This window comes from Falco naumanni, chromosome 1, assembly GCF_017639655.2.
Source record: "Falco naumanni isolate bFalNau1 chromosome 1, bFalNau1.pat, whole genome shotgun sequence".
Lineage (NCBI taxonomy): Eukaryota > Metazoa > Chordata > Aves > Falconiformes > Falconidae > Falco > Falco naumanni.
The window spans coordinates 5,252,183-5,279,960 of record NC_054054.1 but is presented as its reverse complement, the minus strand read 5'-3'; the positions used below and the strand labels follow the sequence as shown (position 1 = coordinate 5,279,960).

Sequence of the window (27,778 nt, the reverse complement as noted above, 5' to 3'; positions counted from 1 at the left end):
ATTGTTCACTCTGCTCCTTTTCAGTTCTAAAACTCTGGATTAGGAGAGCAATCTGTTCCCATAAAACAATTTCTCAGTTCAATAAAACCATTGCATATCTTCCTACTGATTGCTGCACCATGAACTGTATCTGCAGCCACTGAGGTTGCCTGAGTAGATGTGAGTGTAGGTGTACTCACAAGCCTACTGTATGAGCAGAATTACCATAGCAATTACAGCTCCCAGAAGTACTAGCCTATTCAGGCATTTAAAGATAAACCTAGCTTTGGTGGAACAGAAATTCAGCTGTGCATGCTAACATCACAGTGGTTCAGAGTGCACAGCACCAGGCAGAACCAAGTTTAGCATCTCACAGGACAGTTCTCTCCTTTAATAAACTGGGCCAGTATCTGCAATCCTGAATCTAGATCTATGAACCCAGATGAGCTGAGTAACAGCACAGCTTCAAGAAGTCTTCAAGACAGTACTGTTAACACAAGAACACTGAAACTCATTTCTTAAAAAAATCAGTGACTGTAACAGATCACATCATTCACTACCTGTTGCTGCAGCATACTTCTGTAGTGACGGCTAAGAGAACTCTAAACAGCCATGAAAAATAACAATGTAAAACAATATTATCTTTTAAAGTAACTGTTGTAATGGCATAGGTAGTATCTTTCAAAACCAAGAAATCCTTACAAATATGAGTTGCAGCTTTCACCATAAAGATGCTTTGTAACAATTCCTCCAGTAGTTTATTTTTAGCAGGTTTTCGGAAGGATGAACCTATAACCTATATCTCAAGTAAAGAGGATTTAGGTGTTTGAGTACCACACTTACTTGTCAGATTTTCCCTCTGCATTTCAACTTTTGCCCACCACCTCTTCCCTCTACAGCAAACAAAAATTTGGACAGTAATCAGTCACCTTTGCCCTGGCAGTGAATATCCCAAGTATAACAGTGTGCTTGGCACAGTGGACAGTATTTGGAATGAAAATAGTTTCCTACCAATCAAGTTAAATTATAACCCAGACTAACCTCAGTACAAATTCTAAGATGACCATGAGCATTAGACAGGACAAAGTCAGGAATTCCTAAACTGGGAATTACAGCCAGGCACAGTGCACCAGTAGAGCCTTCTAGGCACCACAAGGACTTGCAGCTTCAGAGAATCAGCTTGCAAAAGCCTAACTGCTCGAGTTCATCCCTCTGGTTCCATCTTGATGTGACGTAAAGGCAATAGCAAACAGAAATCCCTGCTGAGTTGAAGAGACTGGAAACAGGTAGGTGCTGAGAGGGGATGCACGATGGCTAGGCAATGCAGAGCTTGTGTCTCTGCTAGGCAATAATAGAGAAGGATGGGAAACCAGTAACAAATCGAAGTGTAATATTCTTAAAAGCATGTGTTTTAAAGCAGGGAGTCAGAAGAGAATAGTTAGACTAGAAGATAAAGCCTGAGGCAGGCTATGGTAGTTTGCTGCAAACTTGTTTCAAAGTGTTTAAAGTGAGGCTCAAGTGAGTGGAAGAAGTCAAAGAAAGCTGCCTCAGTCTAAGAGGTAGCTAAGAAAAACAGCACTGAAAAAGCCCACGGAAGGTAAGATTACATGGGATGTTAACTGTTGCTAAGGTTGTTGCTTAGTTTACTTCTCCCTGTAAATAAACCTAAAATGTGGGAAAGACAGGTGGAAGGTTAAACACAGAAGTTCAAGTCATCCTTCCTGCAGCTTATGCCATCATTCTAGGCACCTGCCACTCACAGGCAAGGGTCCATCTACCATTATCCCCACTTGCCTGAATGGCCTTTTCTCAAGATTAACCCCCTCAACATAAATCACTGCTCTCATTGTACTCTTGCTGCCTATAAGGTCCACACAGCAAATGGAAGTTGGACCCAAAGGCAGTGGTCACTCCAGGACAAGGTCTCCTCCTTACCCCACAGAACATACCTTTTTACATAGCTACAAGCCTGCCCAAACAGGCTTCACTTTGCTCATGGTACCATCACCACAGCACGCTCTTGCCCCCCATATCTCACCTCACAATCCCTGTCACCCATAGAATAGGCTCCCCCAACACATCCGCAGCCCTTCCTTGAGGCTACCTGCACCTGAGGGCCCCTTTTCATAGGGCTACATGCCTGCTCAAACAGAATAAGTTGAATGCTTTAACACTGCTGCCACCACACTGTGGCCACAGCAAGTAGCAGCCGTGCACTGGCATTCACACCTGAACAAGGCTCTTTCCCAGTGGTCCCCTTCTCACAAAAAACCAGAACTGGACATGAAGCACTTTGCTTGTGAACACCATTACTAGTGCACACTCGGCATTCCCTCCTCAGGGGAAAGATTTGGACCTTGACAGAAAGTTCTCTATTGAGAGTATAGGTTCCCATAATCACTGATCTCTTCACTCCTCTGTGCCAGTGCTGCCACACATTCCTGCCACCTATGTCATCTTCACAGAATTTGAAAGCTACATACAGGCTCCTGCCCCACCTAGGGATGCCAACGCCTATGCCCCTCCAAAGGATCACTTTTCACAAGATTACAAGCCCACTCAAACATGAGGCACTTGGCTCCTGGGTAAGGACCCCCCCACATAACAGGTCCTCTCTCAGAAGACAAGCCCACCTAAACATGAGGCACTCAAGCTCATGAATATCATCACTGCACTCTCCTTCCACCCCCACCACCCTCACACCGTATGGAAGCTGCACACACGCATGTGTGAGTCTTACAGAAGGCTGCCCTACCCCCAACAACTCTCTTCTCAAAAGACCGACTGCCAGCCTGCCTGAACACCTCTGCCCATGAACCTGTGCTACTGCAGCACACTTCACCTTGCCAGCCTCAAGGCAACTGCTCCTTCTGGACAAATCCCACTCCCCCTCCCACCCCCCACCCAAATCTCTTTGCCACAAACTGCAAGCCCACTCAAATGCATCACATACTTTTCTAGTAAACATCGTCACCACTGCACATACCTGCCAGTTCTGCTGCCCTCCCAGACCATGTAAACCTCACACATGTATCTGGCCCTCCCTGGGGAGGCGAATCTTTTCTGCAATGAACGCTTTCACAATACAAGCCCTTAGAAACACTTTTTAGTTCACAAACATCATTGCAGCCAAATGGCAGCAGCACACAGGCTTCTGCCCCCGACCCCAACTAAAGCTCCAACCCTGCAACAGGTCCCTTCTGCTGACCCAAGGCCACCCAAACATGAGACATTCAGTCTGCAAATGCAATTGCATGCTTATGCTGACCACATCACCATCACAGCATATGGAAGCCACAAGCATCTGCCATTCCTGGGCAAGGCTTTCCCCAACCCCCAAGCAGCTCCTACCTCGGGAGACTAAGCCTTTCAAACCTGAGGAACTTCACTCAGAAACACCATCATACTCTGCTCCACAGCACCACCCTCACCCCTAACAGGAGGCATATACTATGGTGCATTTTTGCTGTGCAAAGCTTTCCCACCATCCTCCAGTGGGTACTTTCTCCACAAAAGCGACAATTCTTCAAACAGGAGGTACACAGCCTCTGAACACTAGTGCAGCCACACTCCTACTGGTTTCATAGCCACTGGAAACTGGTCACCAGCACTTTTCCCTAGATTGTAAGTTCCCCTCAAAGACAAGGCTTTTAAGCTCATAGAGGTCATTGCCATAACACACTCCTCCTTTTCATGTCATCTTCACAGCACATAAAAGCTGCACACAGGCATTGTCCCTCCCCAGGGAGGCTATACCCCACTCAGAAGGGTTCCCTTTAAAAAGGCCATGAACCCTTTTGGACAAAAGAGATTTAGACACCTCTGCCACCTCCACCACAAACTGCATATCAGGCATCTGCTTCTGTCCAGCAAGACACTGCTCCCTGACAAATTCCTTTTCACCAGACTGTATGGCCCACCAGACTTGAAGCGCTTAATTTAGAATACCACTGCTTAACCCTGCGCCTTCCTCAGGACACAGAAGCTGTGCACCACTGCTCACAGGTATCTCCCCCACCTTCCCCTCTACAACCCCAACACTTTACAGGCCGCTGTCACCATTGCACACTCCTGCCTCCTACATCACTCTCACACACCCACCACCCCTGGAGAAGACTCCCTTTTCTCCATTCCCTTTTCTTATTTCTGTAATGTCACAGTTTAGTTCACTTGTGAAAGCCATCACACCCTTCTGCCACCCACACACAGGCCTCCACCCTAGGTAACACTTTCCACCCTTAGTGCTCCCTTCTCCCTTAACACATGCCCACACCAATGCCTTCTAACAAGAGGACCTTTGCTCAAGGACACAGGCCCTGCATCACACGGCACCACACTCAAAGTGTATTGGCAGTCCTGGGAAAGGCTACCCCTAGCACAGGAGCCATTTTATAAGTACCCTAGCTGCCAAGACACCTCCCAAACACAAGGCATGCTGTTTGTGAACAACACTCCCACTGCACGGTCCCTCTACCCCACCACCTTCGCAGCATACCAGAGATGCCCACATGCATCTACTCCTTCATAAGGAGACCTCCCCTCATACCATCCCCCACTCAGTCCCTTCCAGAAGCCTAACTGCAGTATTCACAGGTAACCTTGCACCTTTCTGTCATGACTACGAGCTCACCAGAGCACAATTCTGCCGCCTCCCCGGCGGAGACAGAGCTCTAAGGCACTCACCAAGCCTGGCCATAGCTCTCCTCCACAAGAAGTTACCGTTTTGCATTATTACAAGACCTTCTGAAAGTACTTTGTTTAGCCAGGCAAGACCCTCACACTCTCCTGCCACCACCCAACAAACAGGATCAAGCACAGATGCCCACCACCCGCCACCGCTACCAAGGCTAGCTTTTCACAGAGCCACAAGGCCCACACCAACAGCCCCCAACACGAAGGCCTCTCTGCTCATGTACACCATCCCTGCTGCACACCCTAAAATCACCTACCACTCTTATGAAGTCTCCTCACATCTTAAGGTACTTTCCAGAAGGCCCCAAGCCACCCAGACAGTTGCCTTACACCAGGTACAAAAGTCACAAACAGCAACACAGGCTTCCAGCTCCATGCCACCCCCCACAAGCCTCCTTAAACAACTTCAGCCCTCAGCACAGTCACTCACAAGGGTACTGCGCTCAGCCCCAAGCACCAGTCCCACTACCTGCTCCCAGCAAATTCCCTGCGCCAAGGCACCTGCGTAGGGCTTGACCCTCCCTCAGAGTTTCTCAGAAGACCACCGGCCACTGCACACAGCTTCACAGCCCCCACAGCCACCCCCTCGCAAGAGAAGGCGCGCAAACCGCCACCGGCCCTTTAACACCCACCGCCGCCGCGCCCCGCCCCCGCCGCCGCCACAGCTCTCTTCTCGCGAGATTATACGGCCGTTCGGAAGCGCGTGCAGGCTGTTTTTCCTCCATGTTGTGGCTCATCGTCATTTTCCCGCCTTCTGGTGTGTCTCCTCATGGCCACCTGCGCTACAGGAAGCTTTCGCAGGTACGTGGTGTGGTTTTAACTGTATAGGGCTTTTTGTGTTTAGTATAGTATGGTAGTAAAAGCTATGGGTGTGTGTGGTGTTTGTATTTGAAAATAGTTTGGGTTGTTTGGTGGGTTTTTTTTTTTGTTTTTTGTTTTTTTTTTCCCTCTCCTCTGTTCTTTTTTGAAAAGCCGACCGGTTATTTCTGGTAAAAGAAAAATGGTTATGGTCCTTGAGAAATGTTTCTTACATTTCCTTTAATTTTGTAGCTCTGTGATTGTGGATCTGATCTAATTTAAAATCATAACTAAAATACCCAAACTGTTGGCCTAAACGGACAGCTATTTTGCATGTTTTTCTTCGTGTTTGGTTCTCTATCTTAATGCCCAAATTGTTGAAGATATTGAGAAACTGTTTGAATACAGAATACTTATGTAGGGCTTTGTGTTGTTTCTTTCTATGTACTCAGCTGTAAAATAATTCTGCTTACAAAAAGCACGAGAAGTTCTGCGACTGTTTATTCTTAGCTTTTCTTGAGGGGCTAATGATTAATTTTTAAGGTTTCACACCTCCCCCTTAAAAACTTAATACAGGTCTGAGTACTTCAGAGTGGAATGAGTAGCTCCTTGATGACTGTTACTAAGCTGTTGCTTTACTAGCTATCATAATAGCTATAAGGAAGCAGTCAGGTTAGGCAGTAAAGGCTTGTTTGGGAGAGTATTTTATCTTGTTTCATAGAAAGGTGCCAGTACTCTCTTGCTTTACAGTTGGTTTTCTCTTGTCAACTTTTTTGACCGTTTTTTTTTTTAACAGTCGTGTGCCAAGACTAAAACATTGGCTTCTGTTAGAAAGCATTAATTTTCTAACCTTTTATCTTCGTATTAAAAGTTTGAATCTAGTAGCCATATGAGGGGCTAAAATTATGAGAAACTTAAATATGGAGAAAGCATATAGCTATTGTTTGGGGTAATGAGCTGCACCAGTTCCTATAATGAGTTTGCTTTATTTTCTGCAAAATGAGGGAAGTGAGCTTTTTGGTATATTTAAGGAAAAGTTAAACATCTTAACCCATGGAGAAATTGAGTTTCTCAGTGAGAACTTAGTGGGTGTTGCTGCAGTGTTAAAATGGAGTACCTGTTCTAGTCTACCATAAAGCAGAGCATTTAACTTGGCGATATTTGTTCCTTGTGGAAGTGAGTTCAGCTGTTCACTGTAATAACTGCTCAGTAGTATGCAAGTTCTAGAGTGCTAATAGCTATGAAAGCTTGTTTTTAAACCATAAAATCTCTGGACCTTGTGAGTAGGTGTGATTAAAAATGTAACTTGCTAAAAGTGAATACTGTGGTGTGAATGAAAAAAGCTTGTTTCTGCCCAGTTTCCTCCTACTTCCTGATTTTTCAAGTTATGCAGCTGTGTGATTTTTACCTTGTTTTTTTACCATGCCTTCCTGATTATGTTGATGATGAACTTGAATAGAGTCTTATTCCTCCTTAGAAGAAAAGCCTTATGAATGAAAAGTTATATGTATTACCACATTGAGTTTTTTGTTTGCTTGCCCTGATAATTTGTCATCTACTTTCAAATGTTTTTATTGAAATTAACAACTGAGAAATTATTTCTGTGAGTTTCACTTCAGTGCTAAATTGAATTAGTAGTAAAGACTTTGAGCTGGATTGAGAACATAGTCAAGATGTCTTTTTTTTTTTTTTTAACAAGTGTGGCTTGTATGCTCGCTACTGAGGACAAGAACTGCTTCAGTATGTCTTCTAGACTTTTTAAAAACTTTTTATTGCTGTCATAATATTGGATTAAAGACAGCAGAGTCAAATAAAATACCACTAATTGGATGCTTACCAAAATAAAGTAATCCAAATACTGAAGAAAAAAAATCTTGCAAAGAACAAGGCTAGACTTCACACTAATAAGAACTTAGTACAGATAAAGTCACTGTAATTTGTCAAAGTTGTAGCAAGAACTACAGTTGACTTGACCCTGGGTAAAGCATCTGTAGACAGAATTTAGTTACGCCACTGTGAACTAGCTGTATATTCTGTGGCAGACGTGTTTTAAAAACTAGTTGATTATTGCTGGTAAACTGCTCTCAGTGCCTGTGGCTGCTGAGTAGTTGAGAGAACGTTTTATGCTTTTGTGGTGCTTATAACAAAAATGATGGAAGACTAGCAGAACACTAACTGTTCTACTGTGGCGAGTTAGTGAAAATGCAAGCTATGCTTGGCTCATAAATAAGGTAGAAGTTAGCCATCCAGACTGATCTTGGCATAACTCTTCTGCCTAGTGCTGCTGCGCAAGGCACGTGAGTTAACGAGTGCAGCCTATTATGTAGTAGTTAATTCCTAGTGGGATGGAGAATGAGCTGGGGTTATTGGTACGGTTTTATTGGCGCAAGGCTAGAGGGGAGTTTGTTTCTCATGGAAAGTGTATCAACTTTGGCAAAGGTAGAGAACTTTCTCGAGAAAGCCTTATATCTTTAATAGTTTCATTTTTGAGGAAATAGTGAACTGTTTCAGTGCAGATTTTGAAGTGTGGTGTATGTGTAAAAATACCAAGCCAATCAAGTATCAACTAGATGCCAAGCTAAACTACAGTTACAAGCACATCTACTGGAAGAAATGTAAAAGTGACCTTTCAAGAAACAACTGATAAGTGAAAAGTCTCTGTAGTAGCACTTAAGAGTAGGTGGTTTTAGATAGTTCTGGATGCCTGTGGCTTAACTGAAAATTTTCTTGATTCTTCTGGAATACTGTTTCAGTCATACATCTGCAACAAAGTTAGTTAGCTACCTGCTTTGCACTTCTTGGGGGTATGGTCTTGGCGTTACAATTGTGTTGGTACAGTCCACAGTGAGGACTGGAGACAGCAAAGGTTGAAACTACAGTTGTACAATAATTGCAAATTAGATGTGATAGGATAAGAAGTGAAGTCTTAGAATTTGCCTTAGTATCTACTGACAGATAGAGATGGAGACGAAAGCAGACTTTGCAGTCCTCGTAGCCTCAGGTAGTCCGCTTCTGTTTAGCAATGTAACTAAATACTACAAGTAACTCTTCCTAATGCACTGCTTTCATTAATCCCTTCTTTTGAACATCGCCTGTCTCTTAGGAACTACCCTTTTAATACATTGTTGGGGAGGGAAGAGATGGAACAAAGATCCAGTTCTTAAGTTAAGGAGCGCAGTTCTGGGCAAGAGAAATGTAAAGTGTCTTTTGTAGTATAAATGGGATTTCAACACAACTGCTGCAAGCTTCAGCTGGTTTACTGACAAGGTGTTCTTAACTAGGATGAAGTGCTACAAGTAGTCTGTCTGCTCTTCCTGTAGTTACCCATTCTGCAGTTACATTCGTTGTTAACTCCGAGGCATTTTTATATAGAGTGACCTCAAAGCATCTTAGTTAAAGGGAAAACTGATGCAGCAGAAACAAAGCTGGGAGGAGAGCAAGTGTTAGGTCTGGTGCTTCTGTTGTGTGAATTGGGAGGTAAAGATGCTTCTGAGGCAGGACAGTTTTATGCTTGTGTAACGTTCTGTTCCAGACTTTTTTTGTTATCCTTTTCCTCTCAGAGACAGCAACAGCTTGCAAGTCCTTCCAAGGACCTGTCAAATTTGAAATAGGCAGTGAAGATATTGGTGCTTTTTCTGCCCTAGACAGCTGCTTGCCTTGTGCCTTACGGTATTCAGCTGGGACTAATAGTAAGTAGTGGGGTATCATGAACAACTGGAAGCTTGCACAATAATGTTATTCAAACCAATGTGCTATTGCCAATATAAACTCAAATATATTTAATGCTATCGTAATTCCCTAGCAGCCTTCCAAATTGGCTGGTAGACTCTGAAAGCCCTCTTTATTGTGACTTTGTGAAATCCTGGCATATTAGACTAAATAAATGGATGTTGTGTTCTTAAGCTTTTTAAAGGAGATTAAAATCTGTCAACTTTGCTGTCTACAGTGTAGCCTTGCATGGGCCCGCATGTTATACTTGAATGTGCTAGTGAGAATCACTCAGATTGGAAAAAATTACAGTCCCCTGAGGATGTGAGCACCTCTTAGGTTTTTATTCTTTAATCTCAAACTTGTACTTTTTATTTATTCATTGAAGTAGCGGCTGTTTTTTTGACACTTTTCATTTTGACACATAGGATACCAGCACAGACCTCTACTCAAGGCATTGCATTCCAGTAGTGTTGAAATCTGGCTGCCATGTATATTGTGTACTTTGAGGCTGGGCCCTATGAATAATTTCCAGAAACGCTATATTTAGGAGTAGGATTCTAGTTCCAACAGCTATTTAACTTTTTGAATTATGAGTGCTATGAAAATAACTGAGAATTATTTAGGAGAGCTTGCCATTTAAGAGCTACACAACTCAGTATTTAGTAGCCTAAGGGTATGGGGGAAGAAGCTTGTTTGTGGAACTGACTGCAAGACAAGGCTACAGCAGAGAGAGGAAGCAGCTAATTCTTCACTATAAATGCAATGCAAATAAATCTGTCTATGCTTTTTCTTGAAGCCCAACTACTGCTTTCCAACCTAGCTCTGGTAATGTTCCAAGTCTGCAAGCAGGGCTAGTTCCTATGCAGAATTGAATCTGCTGTAGGACTGATGCTTCAGATAGCAGCAGTATGTTGGTGCCACTAACTTTTAGCCTGTTAACACACTAGTTGGTATTTTTCAAGTGCCCTTCAAGTAGCGTGTAACATTTTTAATGGAAAACAGTGTTGAGCCCACAAAAATAATGGAATGGGGAAAAAAATACCTCATTTTTACTCTGTTAAATATTCATAACATTTACTTGATCAATGCTTCTTTCAACTCGGCAACTTGCTAACTTACAATAAATCTTGCTTTAACTGGAAGCAATTATTTTTTTAACAGCCAAAGCTGCTAGAATCATATGACACTTGACACTCTTGGTTTATACCTTAAAAATGAGTGTCTAGTTTTATGGCCACACTGAAAATATGAACCAAAGAGCACTGTAAAGGTGATACAAAGACTTCACCCCAGTTATTAACTTGACCTATTTGGTGAAGGAAGATAGCTGATCTTAGTTTTTAACGTTGAGATTTTGATTTAATAATGCAAGAATATTTAATTGTGGTACATGGTCTTCCTTGTTTCTGCTATGTGTTTGTTGTGACTTGAGAGATATTTCCTGTGGGCTTTTAGGATTTGTTACAATTATAGGCTTCTCTTCTTTATGCTGTCCTCCAAGCTATTGTTCAGGAGAAAAACCTACATTTCAGTGGAACCCTGTAGATTCCCTTTTACAAGGTGAATTTAAGAAAAGATACTGTTCTTGTTTAAGGGGACTTCATGAGGATGACTGGCATAGCTTGTCAGAAGTAACTTTGCAGTCACATTAGTTTCCCCTGCAAACAGCTATGTATCTCTCATGCCTAGAGAATACCTGTGCAAAAACTTATATCGTATGTGAAACTGCTTGAAAAACACCTTTAACTAGAATAATGACAAAGTAGCAGTGTTCTGAGATGAATATACTAGCTCTTTCTATGTTGAAGCTTATGGTACGGATTTTATAGTTTTCTTCTTTTATCTTTATGTTTGATCTCTCTAATGAACCTGAGTTTAACTTTTTTTTTCTGGTTTGATACATCCTGATATTTTCAGAGCTATGCATTTTAATTTCACTTAATGTACTTTGGCGTTATCTGTTTTATCACTGGAGAAGATTATGCACTGCAGTTTTCTCTACTGAATAGAAAAGAAAGTGTGTGTGTAATCTGCCAAACACAGATTTAGAATGCCAATTCAAATCCCCTTCCCTCTGAGTGCTGATTGAATTTAGCCTTAGTGAATTGTATTGCTCATGGATTTGAGTTCAATTGCCTTTACTCCTGTGGGATGACTAGAATGTGCCCAGCTATTGTCAGTGCCCCACAATTGGGCAAATGTAGCCAAAATTTTAAATAGATGATGGTTGACCTAACACATCTTTGTTATACAGAAATGTATAAGGAAAACTTCAATTATGTAGATTTCTTTAAAAGGTTGAGTGTAACTTGTAGTTGAATAAAATGCTTTATTTAAACTTAAAAAGGCAAGAAAGTATACAAATTGATCTCTGGCTGCTTTGCATTTTCCAGTACAGCATGTGTAGTAAAAATGTTGAAGTTATTTGTAAATTGTACATTAAAAATAGAAAAATAGGTGTTGGGCCATTTACTTTCAAAAATGGAGATGTTGAAGAATTTCAGAGAGCCTCAGTTTCACATTCAAAACTGATATTTACAAGCACAGAACTTTAGATATTAGGTGCTCCCACTGGATTAAATTGTCCATGTGCCTTTCACCTTGATCTTGGGAATCCTTGAAAGTCACTTCGGAGCTGGCTGCCAAACAGGATTTATTGGAGTATAGTTATCTAAATTCAGAAAAGTGATTCTGGGAGCCAGAGCTCAGCTGTTACTTGATCTTCAGTTAACCTTGGAAACTGGGATTTGTTAGTCTGGGGATTATAAAGTGGAGGGGGAAAAGGTTAAAGAAGGATATTATATGGCTTCTGTACATACTGAGAAAGCGTTGTAGCTTTGGCAAGGCTCAGAATGTTAACACCAATGCACACAAAATCTCAAACTGGGTTCATAAATTGTTTCTCTGCCTAGAAGCTGGTTCTGATACACCTACTCTGAAAGCATGTTGAACACTACTACCTGGTTGGATTTCTAAACATCCAGTTGTCTTACATAAGGAATAATGCGTAGAGATGACTGAAAGGTAGCCTGGTACTGAGAATTTACATAGTGTGTATGGTTGGAGCTTTTTCTCCCTCTTATGTGAGGAGGGTCTTAACCATGTTTCCCACTTAATTTGTGATCCCATGCTCCAGCAGGCTATAAACTGTTTTGTCTGCTTCTTGAGAACTCTTTACTGAAAAATGTTTCACAGGCAGGAAGCAGGGTATCAGTACAGGAGTGGAGGCCTGAGTCCTGCCTGGTTCCTGCTCCACTTTATGTATACCTCATCCAAAGGCTACCCTAGATGTTTTTATCATAGCTACTGTGGTAGAAAGGAACCCTTAAAAGATGTGCTAATAACTTGTTGCATGTGTATGAAGAAGATACTATTAACTGAAGTGTCAATGACACTTAGGTGCCCAAGAGCAGTGCGCTTGCAAGCACTGAAGGGCTTGGGGGCTTTTTGGGTGTGGTTTAGAGGAACTTCTGAGAAGTTTATAGCAGAATACTTAAGGTTTTTAGTGGCAGAATTATCATTCTCTCTAAATGGATACAATATGACGATTTATAATATGCTGATATATAGTGCTCATTAGTGAGCATTTACTATGTACTGCAACGTCAGGAGAATGATCATCTTTATTGTTAAAAGATCAGTATGAACGTTCACATCAGGAAACACATTCTGGTTGTTCCTCTCAAAAACAACTGAGACTTGTAGATACATGTGATGTGCATGCCATTAGTTACATTGCGTTGGTAATTTTATTTAGTCTAATAAAATCTAAAATAGATGCAAGAATGCTATTCTTGTTGAAGTGATGCCATACATAATACCCTTCTAAGATGGATTAGGTAACCTTATTTAACTCTATCCTCTAGAGGTCTTTAACAACCTTAACATATCTGTGATTCCCGTCTGTTTTAATTTAAGGCTGGTTATGCTAACATGCCTTAAAACTGGAAACCACCTGACCATTCAGTATTCTTTTAAGCAGATACAGCTTATAGTATTTTCAGAATATGAACACAAAGCTTGCTGTTGTGAAGCAATTCATTTTATTAGGCTTGTCCTTGTTTAGTCTGCATGTAAACTTGGAAAGCTCTTAACCTTTTTTGAGAAGCTTTTCTTGTTTTGGAATTTACCCTCCCCCAAACCAGCTCTTGCTAACCTGCTCCTGTTTTTGTAACTGCTAGTTTTCTGAATGTGTCCACCCTGGGAAATAACTGAGCTCAGCTGAAGGGTGAGCTGGGAGCAGTGAGCTCAGCAGCCATCCTGTCAGCCTTGCAAGGAGGTAGTTTGATGCTTCCCCACAGGTAACAGATTTGGTTATGTTTCTTCATCGTGCATGAATGCAACACACATGTTGTAAATGCCTTATGTGGTAGTAAAGGCTATGATGCAGATCACAGAAGAAAGGACAACACTGGAGGATTACAGGCATATGCTGTATTATAACGCTATACAGTGTCTGCCAAGCAGACTGCAACGTTTCTGTGCTGGAGTGCTCTCATTTCAAGGTATTGATATTTTTATTATAGTTGAATGCTTCATTCAAAGGAGAAGAATTACAGGGATTGCCATAGTGTTGATGCATTAGTTAAATGATGTATTTTAAGGACGCACTTCTGTTATGTGAACTATCAGTTTGTTAAATAGCTGAATTATATGTATTGCTGGCTGTTCTCCATCATCTGTTTTACCTCTTGAGTTTTAAAATAAGGCTGGAAGAGCTGGCTAATCACAGAAGGCTCTTGTTTCTGTTGCTTCTATAACTTGGTTTTGTGCGTTGCTGTAAGACAAGTGGCACTTATTTAAATGTGTAAGCAGAATCAGAGAGAAACCGCTGCTGGTGGGAAAATGCGTATCTTATTGCTGATCTACACGAGTGTATTTAAGGAATGGTGAAAGGGGGACTGCAAACTGGAGACTAATGGCTGAGTTGAATCATCATGATTATGCAGTGGATTAGAGTAATGCAAATGGAAGTTCTGTGGAAGTGAACTGCATTAAATGTGCACAATGGTAACACTGAGTAAGGGCATGAGGACTGTCATAGTATTGTTGTTAAGAGTTATAATGAGCAAGCAGGTATTAGCACATTGAATACTTTTGTTCATTCCAGGACAATTTAAAAGACAGTTCAATGAGCTGAACCTAAAGGTCCACTGAAAAATGTACTTGACCAGGAGCTCTGCAGGGTGGTTTTTTTCTCAGTGAATATCATCTTTTGTCTTCTGTCTGTAGTATCTATTTATCAGCAGACATAAGTGTAGTGTGCTTGAGTAAATACAGTTCCTTTAAACTGAGGCTCGCGTTTCTTGTTCTGATAGTTTTGGTTTTGTTGTACCTGGAAAGCAATAACAATTGTATTTAATGTACATGTTCATAAATAAAACATGATACGTGGTTAGTTATGTTGAGCCAGTCCACATGTGCCACAGCATGGGGTTGTGAGTAGTGAACATTAAGTGTAATACAGAAACTGATGGCATGTTCTGAAATGATAAGGACAAATCAGCGTTCTGATCTTTGCTAACTTGCTATAATTTCAGCTTCTAAGCTCAGCTAACTTTGTATCCTGATATGCAGGAATAAATTGGTCAACCGCTTGCATCCATAATACTCTATAAACTTTTAACTATTCCATATTCTTGCCAGAGCACTGGCATCTCTGAAGTTAAGTGGATGCAGGTTATACCTTGTGTTATTTGTCAAAACACCTTTTGTATCAGAAGCTCAGCAATCACTATGATGGATTTCCAGTTCCAGATGCCATACCCTCTTTTAAAGGCTTCCAAACAAACTATTCTCTCTAAAATAGCCATGCAGTCCACAAATAATGTGTTCTCAGCTGAACTGTTAAACACAGGCAATTCCATTTATTTCTCAGCCAGTGGTCTGATTACACCTTTTTGTTATGTTGCTTTACTTTTGCTACCTGTCCATTTTTTTGTGTTTTGTACATATCTTTATTTGTGGATTCTCTACAGGAAAAAAATGTTAACTTCTCATGATGATAATAAAGGTAGGAAGAGTTAGTTATTTTATAACCTGTCTATCTCTAGTATCTAAGAATTAGGTTATCAAATTGAGTTAGTGAAACCTAAATGTTCAAGTCTTTCGCTTCAGATATCTGTAATTGTAAAAAAAAAAAAAATTCTCAATGTTTTTCGAGCTGTCCTATAATAATTTTGAGTATTTCAATTTCCCCAATATATGAAAACAAAATATTAGAGGCACTCAGATAGCAAAAGGATTGGACAACTACCTTTTAGCTTTTTTCTTTTTTGTACCAAGTTAAGTTATCAGTGATTTACAGTTCAGAAAAGCAGTGCTTGCAGGGAATTTCTTGAGGTTAAGTAACTTTGAACTGCATATTTATGTGAAAGAAAAGCATTTTCTTTAAATAAATCCTTGATACTTTTCTTCTTAGGCAAATGTTCAACTTATTTCTAAGAACCAACTGCCTTTGGCACTGTGCGTAATGGAGAACCTGATCTTAAATAAACAGTAAGCAAAGCTATGCATGAGCCTGAAAACTGATTCCCCAGGGTGGATGTGGTAAAGACGAAGATGAGTTCTTTAGAAGAACAAAGGGGAGAAAATATATGGAAGTACCAATACTATTTAGAAAAGTCAATGCGCTTAATTTTGTAATTATATTTCTCTTCAAATGTTTTCCCTGGCAAAGGTACAAGATTCATGGGAGGTTCCTTCCAGGAAAGTTCAGAAGACTGATAGATTGTAGGTAAGCTTAGGCACAGAGCTTGGCATCTCTTTCTCTCCTTGTTAACAAAGGAGACTTTATAAAAATAGCGATTGTTTTGTAGCCCTCTTACGGATATGCCTTTCTAGATAGAACTTCAGTTTGTAAGGTGTTCCTATATGGTTGGAAGTCCCCAAAGTACTTTTGTGGGTGATCATCTTGGCTAATTTTTTTTGAACCTGCCCCTCAGAGTAAGAATGAAAAATCTTCATTAGTCAACCACCTCTTTTCATTCTAGTGAGCTTCGTTAAGCTACTTTTTTTTTTGCCTGTGTTCCTTCAGGCACTTCTTCCTGGAAGAAGGCCAGTAGCATCCTGGCTTGCATCTAAAACTGTGTGACCAGTAGTGTGAAGGAAGTAATTGTCCCCCTGTACTTGGCACTGGTGACGTAGCACCTTGAATGCTGTGTTCAGATTAGGGCCCCTCACTACAAGAAGGATGTAGAGGTGCTGGACTGAGTCCAGAGGAGGGCAACAAAGCTGGTGAAGGGTCTGGAGCACAAGTCTTATGAGGAGTGGCTGAGGGAACCCGGGTTGTTTAGCTTGGAGAGGAGACTCAAGGGGGCATCCTATTGCCCACTACAACTACCTGACAGGAGGCTGTAGGCAGATGGGGGTCAGTCTCTCCTCTCGGATAACAAGCAACAGGACAAGAGGAAATGGCGTCAAGTTATGCCATGGAGGTTTAGGTTGATTATTAGGAAAAATTTCTTCACTGGAAGTGTGGTCAAGCATTGGACCAGTCTGCCCAGGGAAATGGTAGAACTACCATCCCTGGAAGTGTTTTAAAAAAAAAATGTGTAGGAGTGGTGTTTAGGGACTCGGTTTAGTGATGGACTTGGCAGTCCTCGGTTAACAGTTGGACTTGATGAGGTCTTTTCCGACCTAAATGATTCTATGATTCTAGGTCTGTAAAGAAATAATGGGCCGGATTTTTTGTTTATTTTTATTTTCTTCTTCCCATCTCTGGCGGTTCACAAGGATCACTTCCTTGGGATAACTTCATGTATTTAGCTTTCATCTATCTCCTATGGCATACGCTGTAAAGTGACTATTGCCTTACAAAGTATCTGTTTTCTGAAACGAGTCTCCCACATAAACACAAGCTGCTAATTGGGGATTTTATTTTTTTTTTTAGACGTCTGGCATAGCAAGACTTTATCTTTCTCTGGATTTAAAATGCCATTTTACCTTTAAATGTAATGCTATGGACATTCTTGTTATGCTCTGTGCTTATGCTGACTATGCATATACATTATAAAAGATTCCGCAGAAATAACTTAAACTGAGGCATACCTACTCATTTCGGAGCGGGGGAGTAAATTTCCTAAAATTCTGGTTCTGTTCAAAGATGGCTAAAATTCATCCTTTTCTGGGCATAAAATGCAACTCTTCTCACAGTTGGCTGCTTCTGGGCAGCTTTCTTCTCAGTGTGCTGGTTGCTTTAGATTGATAGGTTGGGTTTTTTTCTAGTTTGTGTCTTTTATAGGATTATAAATGCCTTAAATGGGTTCCCAGACTTCATTGCTGAAGCTGAATCCCCAGACATAACGGACATGCAAGTTCTATGTTGAGGTGCTGCATCCTGTGAGAGAATTCATCCAAAGCTTCTATCTACAGAAGTGTAAGTTAAGCTACAAGTAAATTTCAAATGTTCACTTCCTTGGTGTGCCTAAATCTGGATATAGAAGGGGCTGTCAGGTTAGAATAGCTTGCTTTTTCAATAAAGATTGTTTCTTTTGTGCTTGAGAGATTGGGTGAGGTACTTCAGGTGGTCCAACTCGGCACCTTGAAAATGAGATTGATGATTCAGTAGCTTAGTTCCATTACTAAACTCGTAAATACAGGTCATTACTATATGTGCCCACATTAATGTTTATACTTAGATTTTAGACTCATCTAAAGTCCCAGTCCTGGAAATGGCATTACTCCAAGGTATATTTCAGGCCAGCAACCTTTGGCTTATTCAGGAAACTGGTAGGTGGGATACCATGGGAGGAGGTAACTCTGAAGTCCAAAAGCAGTGGAAAAAGCTGACAACTTAAGGCATGTGTAAGTGCAGGAACAGGCTGTCCTGGTGATCAGGAAAGCACGTGTACTGGGAGACTGGTTTGGCTAAACAGGAACTTATAAAAAATGCCAGTGCAAAAAGTATACTGGAGGAAGTAGGAGGGATATACTGCTGGGGAGGAATTTGGAAATACTGACCATGTAAGCATGTTGTTGAGAAAGCCATAGCTCAACTGGAATTGAGACTTGAAAGGGGAAACAAGAAAGGCTGCAGCTGCGTTAGTAGGCTGAACATGGGAAATGCAACTGCTGCCGAGGGGTGTGCATCATTGAGTGACAGTACACATGGATAAGGCTGAAGTACTTGCTACTTAGGTTTTACTAACAAGGACTCCCAGGCCTCTCAGTGAAAGGTTTCAAGAAGAGCTACCAGCAGTAATTGGATGAGAGTTGTCAGGGATTTCTTCTGGAATTCAACACAGAGGTTTTGGTGGGCTGTATGTAAGCTCGCTGAGAAAACTGTGCTGTCCTTTCAAGGCTGCTGTCTTTGGTCTTTGAAAACTTAGGGAGATCAGAAGTTCCTGATAACTAGAGGAGGGAAAATCTTGTATTCCCTCTCTAAAAAAGGCATTAGGGTTTAATCCTGTGAAGTACAGACTGGTCAACTTGACTTTGATCCCTGAGAATATCATGGAGTAAGTCCTCTTTGAGCACATGAAGGCAGTGATTTGGAAGAGGCAGCATGAATTTATTACGGGTAAGTCTTGCCTGACTAAACTTGATTGTCTTCTGGGATGATGTGACCATGTTATGGATAGTGCAGGTGAAAGTAATTTACCTTCACTGCAAGGGCTTTGTATACTGTCTCACATAGTATGTAAGCTCACATCCAAGTTAGGATAGTGTTATCTAGATGGGTAAACATCTAGAATGGGTTAAAAAAAAAAATGAAACAAACTTGCATGACTGGGCTCAAAGGGTGGTGATTTATGTGTCATGTTCTTACCGGAGCCTGACAACAAGTGGTGTCTCATTTCTGAAATTTGCAGGTGGGAAAGAGTTTGTGTTTTGGTTTGTGTCAGTATTTCAGTGCAAGGTGACTTTCTTTGGGTTTTCACATTAAAATAAATTGAATACTACAATTAAAAAAACCCACCAAAAATAGTTGAAGTTCCTGCAAAACAGAATATCTAACTATTTTCCAGTTTCGGTTCAGTCTTAAACCGAACTTTCTCATTTTTAAAGATTTGTGTGTAAGCTACTAATTTTCTTGCTAATAACATCTTTTGAATGGAACTAAGCAAATGCATCTGTATCTGTCTTTGTTAATTTGTGTTAATTTTTCATTTGTCTAGTCCCTACCCTTCCTCTTTAGTATGGTCATGCCTTTCTGTCTTTAATGGAGGGCATGATGAATTAATTGTGTCAGTAGTAGCATAGGAATGCATTTAAAAGGCACAAATATTCTGTCATGAATGTATATTTAGTTAAATGGGATAAGGGAGCACAAAAGGGGCCTGCTTTTTCTATAGATCTACAAGAAGATAAAGAACCATAGTACTCCAGTTGTGGAGTGAGGGACAGGAGGTGTGGGAACATCTTTATTAAAACCTTATTAAGAGACTCCATTAGAAGAAGGTTAAGGCATCTGTTTCATCTGTAAAGTAAATAAAACCAACAATGTTTTCTTTATAGCTCTAGTGAGTATCAGTACAAATTTTAAGATCTCGCTGTTAATGGTACATAAAAAAATAATTTATAGAGAAGCTTTGGCTATGTTTCCATTAACAAGTAATGCAGCTAGACAAAATGGATCTGTAGCATAAAATACATGACGCCATAGACCTGTTATCCACACTGTGCTTCACAGGATTGTGCTAGTACTGGACCGAACTCTTTCAGTGAAGGGTGTGCAGCACTCTAGTGACCCTGCACCTAGTCCAATGTAGTGTGTCATAGGATTAATGGCATCAGTGCCCCATGAATATGTTTAAAAATCAGTTTCCTTAGCAATTGTTACATTCTTTATTTCCCTACTTAAAAATTTGTGAAACTTGGATTACATTTAGAGCTGAAACTTGTATTTGGTAGTACACTTGCATCTTTCTCTTCAAAAGTATTCCTTGTCTTGTGGTAAATTAGCAATTTATATCTTTGCATAATAAACTGAAGAAACTGTCTTTTCAGTAAAAAAATAAACCAAGATGGTCTATCTACCCAGCAAGTGGTGTCATTGATGTTCTTGAGGGATACTTACTAATATTAGCTTATAAACAGATAAAATTCATACTTCAGAGCATATCACACACTAGGTAATCATAGCTTCAGTAAGAAGTTAAGCTTTTTAGATTTCTATATGTTTTCTTTCTTGTGTAGACCCTCAAATTGGTTATTACTTGTATCTCTATTTACACATATAACCTGATGTATCAGAGATTAAAGATAGTTTGTAATGTCAATTGCTTAAAATTAATAAATAGGATGTTAGCTAAAAAGAAATACTGGCAAATCTTTCTGTAACCAAATTAAAACTAGCTAATTGGCGATCTCAGTTTATTTGTGTTAGCTATATTATTTGAGAGGAGATAATAGATGGTGTATAGAAATAAGTAAACAAAATAACTACTTTATCTGGTATTGCTTCATATTTACTGGAATTTAGCTGTTTGAGTAGCCAGCTATCAGATATAGTGTTTCTATTAAATGCCTTGCTTGAAAAATACACAGTCTTTAAGTAATTAGTACTATTACTAGTAAGGAGAAAGGATAGTGTCAGGAGGGGAAGATTAATCTTTAGAGCAGTGAAGGATCACAAATGCCTCAAGGCTATCATATAAATACATTATCTCAGTTCAGACAAAGCCAAATTGTTCTAAAATTTTTGTTTTAATTTCTTGTGCTTGTTAGACTTAAAATCAGAAAGTGTTTTTTGTAGACACGTACACACTTTGTGTATACTTAATTGGATATTGAGCACATGTTCTTTCTGTAGAAATGTGCCTGCTTGTAAGTCTGACTGGTATGGCGTACAGAATGTGCCAAGCTGTTTTTGTATGAAGGTAGTGCTTACAACTGTGTGATAAAAGCTTAAAAAATGGGCTCTGTGTTTCATGGCAACAGACATGGGGAAGCAGGGGTTTGTAGCTCTTGCCAGAAAGTCTGTGAAACACACCAAATACTGCACAAAAGTGTGTGAACAGTATTTATATAGACCTAGAGTTCTAGTGCTTCAGGGAGTCCTTTCATAAAATCCTGCTTGCATTTGACACTTTGTAGTGACTTTGTAGTGCTCTAAGTGCCAAAACAGCATTTAGATATCAAGGAATTAATCCTCAAGATTAGTTTATGGAATAACTATTAGGAATAATGTATAAATATTAATATCACTATCCACTGTACAGGTGAAAACTTAGATGCATCATGAAGATTTAGACATAATAATCTGGAATCTAGAAGAACAAATCTGCTTTAGTAGTCTATGCAAGTGCTGTGTCCTCCTTGAGATAAAACTATGAGGAAGCTTGCCAGTACTGGTCAGAAAATGATCTGTGTGTCTAGGGATTCTCAAAATATCTCTCAGTTGTTGGATCACTGTGCTCTGTTGGAGTGGTTAGGTGAAAGTGTATTTGGGAGGAACAGTGAATGAATGGTGTTCTTGATGAATGGTGTAGCAGATCTTTCCGTTTTCCTACATGAAAGTTGATAAGCTTATCCTGAGCTATAAGTGTTGTGGAGAGTGATTCAAATGCGACATAAGGTGTTGCTGTAACTTGGTGAAAAAGAAAAGCTGCTGCTTCTACTAGATTTCAAGATTTTTGAGGGAGGGAGGTAAGTGTATATTCATTCCTTCAATATACACCTTGGTTCTCTGCAACATGAAAATTCTAACCAGTCTCCACTAAAATGAGTAGTATCATTTGAGTTAGCTTAGACTCTTGAAATAACCGAAATGAGTGTTTTACGAAACAGTCGCAATCCTTGCAGTATTACTGAGAAAAGCTAAACCAGACTGAACCTGTACCATATAATTATAATACATTTTATAGTTCATTTGTTGTATGCTGAATATAATCACATCTGTCAAATTAATGGTAAATGCTTTTCTGCAGTATCCTAATAATCGGGTTGTTCACTTTGTATTTCCCCAGAAGATAATTTTTTCCTTATGCTACGTTCAATAATATACAAATCCTGCTCTGGCAGGGGACTATTACCAGTTGCTGTGAAATACAGGCAGACAAACTTAATAATGTCTTGTCTTCTCAGCCACATTGTTAGATATGCCAACATCATATTGATTCAGTATGGTGTTCATACAGATGCTGAGTTCTATTATATATGTACATACGTATTTTATGTAGTGTGCATTGGCCACGTGCAGGCTGTATACAGGCACTGAAGTTTTAAGTTCTTGCTTTTCCCTAATGTCACCATGCCTTTTAATATAGTGGCTTTTTCCACTATAGAGTGTTTTTTACATTTTTCAGGATAATGCTTGTATGTCTTCAGTGAAGAATTTGGCCAAGACATTAAATCAGAACATAAGGGAAATAGAATATTATGTACATGTGCACTGATTTATTTAGACGTTGACAGCTTTGTTTATAAAACCTCTATAGATAACAATGAACAAATGTATATGAAAGTAATGCTCAGCTTTTCTGATGGAGTAAGGAATGCATGTTAACCAGCTAGCCTAAACTGTCGAAAATCCTGTAGAATCAAGTTGGATGACAGTTTTGGTTAGAATAATGCTGTAGAAGAATGAAGCGCTCATTTCCACCTCCACCACAGAGTTTTGGACCTAAATGTATTTAGGATTAATCCCCCACGAAGGACTTTGTTACTTAGAATAAATACTAGGGTGTTTTGTTTTAATGCCATTACATTTAGTGCTCCGCGGTTAGTCTTAGATCACAGTGTATAAGGGAGACCTTGGGACCTTAGAAGTAGGTCTAAAATCAGAAATACATTGAGCTGTTGCCTGGAACTATTAGTTAATATTTCCTAGGATGATAAGAGGGTATCTTGACCCATGAACTAAGGCATGCCCTGAAAAAGCTGCTCTATGATTGTGAGAACTAAGGGGGGGGACGAGACGGGGACGGACGGACACCTTTTCTGAAGGCCTGATAGAAAAACTTTTACCTAAAATAAATAACCTTGGCATCCTGCTAATGTGTTAGTGATGTAAACACATCGTAAAAGTCATGTAAAACTGATTAGGATTTTTTGACCAGTAATGTAAAAATACACAAATGGCTGAAGCTTAAGGGTATCACTGACTAGGAGCACCTATGATGTCCATACTGGATTGTAATGCTTAGTATTTTAAAGAGTCCTCAGTAGCTCATTTTTGTGTTGGTTTTTTATTTTTAAGTATTATTTTTAAAACTTGGGTTTTAACATAGCTGTTACTCTTATGTTTTTTATGTCCCCTAAAATTTCACACTTACTGCTTTAAATTAGGGTAGTTGTAACTGCTGTAATTCCCTATGGTTATTTCACTTTAAAAGACCAGGCAGAAATAATATTTTGCAGGCTCCTGTTAAATGAGAGAGGGTGTATTGAAAAGCTGAGGCTGAAAAGAATTTGCTGCTTTCAATGCATTGTGAATTGTTGGATTCAGATTACTTTAAGTAGCTATGTAATATCTTGCAAAAGTGGACTGCTAATGAATACGCAGATTCCAGGACAGAAGTTACTGTGTGCTGAAGTAAACTGATATTCTCCAGCTTCTATGAAACTATTCCCCTAAAAAGACCTGAACTAACATCAGAAATGGTGGGAACTGGCTTGCATTCAGGGTTTTGTTGTGGTCTATTCATATTTTGTGAAAGGGGATGGATTGAGAGAAACTCTTTTATATGCTCTGTAATGGTTTACCCAAAAGGTATGAAAACATGAATAAAGATTTATTGAACTGAGATGTTTGAATGAAAATACACATGCTTTTGAGATTGAAGTTAATAAGCATCTTCTAGCCTTATGTTAGCATTCAGGTACACTCTGAGAACTGACCTAGCTTCATACTAGTTAACACAGAAGTTATGCTGTACTTTTGCTGGACCAATTAGTTATATTGACACCATCAGACTGATCCAGTCCCTGAATACATGACCTCTGAGAACCAGTTTAATCTGCTTTGGGTATTTCTAATGACATTTTTCTGCACAGGTCTTTTCAATGCAACATTCTTAAGGCATGAAATTATTTTAATAGTGAGAATTCACTTACAGTAATAGAACTACTGTTATGATTCTTTCAAAAAATTAACAACTGACATTTTGGAGACAAAAGCTGGATGAATAGATAGTCAAATGAGTTTCCATTTGGTGCTGAGGCTTTTATGATAAACTAGTTTGGGTGCTACTGAAACCTGTGGCAAACTAGACTTCTGTCCCTTAACCGTGACGTGTGTCTGAATTAATCTCAAATAAGTGCCTAGCTTTTACCTGAAAGACAAACTATAACCATTTAAATGCTCTTACACCAGTTTCTTATGTTAAATGTCTGTTGACTTGTAAAAGCCAAAACTTTGTGGGATGGAACAGTTTTTGAGTTCCCCCAATGGTGGAGGTGGAGAAGGAGAAGGAATCATTAGAAACTTGACACTTCCGAAAGGGAAAAATTACCTTAAATTGAATACTAAGCTTACCAGATTTTTAAAACTAACAGTTTTGAGCAATTATGTTGAACATGAAATTAAAAGCTGGATGAAACACATATTTGGTCTGCATAAACCAATTTTTTCCAAGTTATCTTTATAAATGTTGTCACCCTAGGACATGCAATACGGCCCCAAAGGGGAAGAATGTGTTACAACACTTAACTGAAATGAGCTTGAAAGCAGTTTTCTCACTTGAACCAGCTTTCTTTAGAACGAAGTCAAGAAGGCTTCTGTCTAGGGTTTGATATATCTTTGGTAGAACATAGCTGTGACCGTGTTCAGTGTGCAAGCATAATTATTCTGTAGAGTTGACATCCATGCAGGTGTGTATCCCTTCATGGCCATCCAGACACATTAATGGATGTGTCCCCAGTAAAACAGGAGCAGGAAAACCCTGGCTCTACTGTCAGATCTTTGAGATTATTTTTTAAAGGCCTGACTCTGTGCTTTGCTATAGTGTGTTAACCTTATCTGGCTGCCTGATGCCCAGCAAGCTGTTCTCTCCTTCTCAGTGGGATGGAAGAGAAAATAAAATGGAAACCTCATGGATTGGGATGAAGACAGGAAGGTGACTCACCAATTAGCATCGTGGGCAAAACAGACTTGACTTGGGGAAAGCTATTTTTTTTTTTTCCCAATTGAATACAGAACTAAAAACTTCTTCCCCCTGATGCCCTCTCTGCCCAGGCTCAACGTCACTCTTCACTCTTTTGCCTCCTGATATAGAACATGGTCTCTCTATGGGCTGTAGTTTGCTTCAGGGCATGTCCACCCGCTGCGGTATGGGGTCCTCCACGGGCTGCAGTGTGTATTTATGTTCTGACATGGTCTTCCATGAGCTGCAGGGGCATCTCTGTTCACAGTGCCTGGAGCATCTCCTCATCCTTGTTCACAGACTTTGGTGTTTGCAGGATTGTTTCTCTCACACTTATTTCTCTCTCACAGCAGTTTTTTCTTTTTCTTAAATATGTTATCACAGAGGTGCTGCCAGTATTGCTGATGGTCTCCACTTTGGCCAGTGGTGTGTCATTTTGGAGCTGGCTGGAACGGGCTGTGTCTGGCATAGAGGCAGCCTTTAGGGTCTGGTCACAGAAACCACCCATGCAGCCCCCTAGCTACCAAAACCTTGCTACATAAACCAAATACATCTGCATTTTTACCCGTCTTACACGTAATAAGTTGCTCCACAAAGAAAATAAGTTAAATGTTGGAAAATAGTTTTCTCACAATACATTTTCTGAAAGGAGTCTAATGACACCAGATCTTGATTGTACTGACTTTTTTCACAGGTAGCTGTGTAGAAATACAGTTGTATTTGAGCCCACAGAATTTTTCAAAAAGGTGTCCCATAAGTGAAAATACCTCTTTAAGCACAGTCTCTGTGGGGAGTGTTTGGTAGGAACAGCCTATCAGTTACCTGTGTAGGTTTCGGAAGCCAATCCAAACGTTTAATAGCTTGACCTAGCTGCTAAGCTATTAATGGAGCAGGATAAGCAAGATATTTTTAGTCTATGGAAATAGCTTCTTTTCAGTCTTTAGATTATAATAATAGATGGTACATAATAGTTCTGTGGTTTGGAAAGATGTATAAATACCTAGTGTTTAATCCTGGTCTGTTGAAGTTGTACATGAAAACTTAGTTATAGGCAGTAACAAGTATTTAGTACAGGCATCCATCCAGACAGGTGAGCCTGGAGTTCTGTCTGTCACTCCACAATTAATATTTATATAATAAGTATTACTTCAGTTTGAGTATCATATTCCTAAGATGTAGAAAATAGGTGTGTGTATCTACTTTTTAATGAGCCTTTTAAATGTGAAATTCTGCATCTGGTGTTGGGAACACAGATGAGGAGTTGCTTTAGTTAGAGGTTTGCCTGAAAGGTAGGAAGGATTTAAAGGTTTCGTTCAGACTGAAGAGTATGCTGAAATGTAGTTTACGCAGAGCACAGCACATGGCATCTGAGCAACTGAACTCACTCTGTAATGTGTGGACTGACAACTGGTGATGCCACTATTATTATACAAAAGTAGTGTGAATTAGAGTGGATGAGAAGGTACTTCATACATGACTATGAGCCTATGAAGGTGTTTCTGCATGTGTTGCTCTTGCCACTGTTCCAGGTTTGCTGAACTTGGCTGTCTTCCTGGAACTTAAATGTGCTCTTCAGGAAGTACTGTCTACATGATACACTTCTTAAAAGGTGAGAACTTCCAGAGACCTGTAGATAGCCTGCCTAGCTATGGCACTTGTCTTTGCTATTGTTTGAAAGAACATGGTCGTCTTCAAAGTGAATCTGCTTAAGTTTGGCATTTATTTCTTCAGTAGAATACAGGGAAACTGCAGAAGATGGTAGATATGGCAATCTGTTCCAGAAGCACAGCAGGTTTCAAGACAGTTTTAGCTTAATATGCTACTTAGGATGGGTATCAGGGGGTTAAGGATATCAAATATCCCTTTCTTACATGGGAGTTAGGAGATAAGTGAATATTTGAAAGGAATGATGTGGAGATACTAATTTTCAATTATTTACTACTTGTCTTTAAGATCAAACATTAATCACATCAAACCCAACTATTTTCTTCCTACTTAAAGTGGGAAATAATTTCAGGTTTTACTTGCTGACAATTACTAAAAGTAGTCACTGGAGCTGACTAATAGTCTTTGAGTTTGGAGCATAAGCAGCTTCCAGATACTTGAGGAAGTGAGTAATTTTGTAATGCAAAGAAAGCAATATAAATGATGTATCACAATACACTTATCAATTAAAATTATTTAAGCAGACAGGTAACTTCACATGTATGTTAAAGGTGTAGGTATAATGCTAAGCAAAGTCTGCTGTCTTAAGCAGACTTCTGTATTTACATGTGATGGATTTGTTTTAATGAATCAGATTCCTCTGCAAGGAAGAAATCTTAAGAATTTTCTTTAGAGACATTAAGGCGTTTTGCTCTTGAAGTATCAAGACAATTATTTAGAACTTTGACTCAAGCAATACTTATGTTAAGAAATGTTTATTAGAATTAGGATATTTTTGTAGGAAATTTATATTTACTGTGAGACAGGTGTGAGTCATGTGCTAGGAGTGTTGATAATTTTGTAATCTAATATGCAACACACCTGGTATGGCTGCTCTGTACCTTTTCTTAGCTTTATTCCAGCAA

The 27,778-nt window shown here is 39.8% G+C and overlaps 1 protein-coding gene across 4 annotated transcripts in view; it reads left to right on the top strand.

Moving 5' to 3' along the window:
• The first annotated feature begins 1,051 nt into the window (after positions 1 to 1,051).
• The window catches only part of SORBS2 (sorbin and SH3 domain containing 2), a 248,174-nt gene continuing 221,447 nt past the window's right edge, over positions 1,052 to 27,778 (top strand). For 3 of the 4 annotated variants that reach the window (XM_040609464.1, XM_040609210.1, XM_040609116.1), the window contains exon 1: positions 1,052 to 1,265. The gene's annotated coding sequence lies outside the window, so the exon portion shown is untranslated. Of the gene's footprint in view, positions 1,266 to 18,160; positions 18,701 to 27,778 lie in introns of those variants that run through there. The other variant, XM_040608789.1, reaches the window with a different exon arrangement.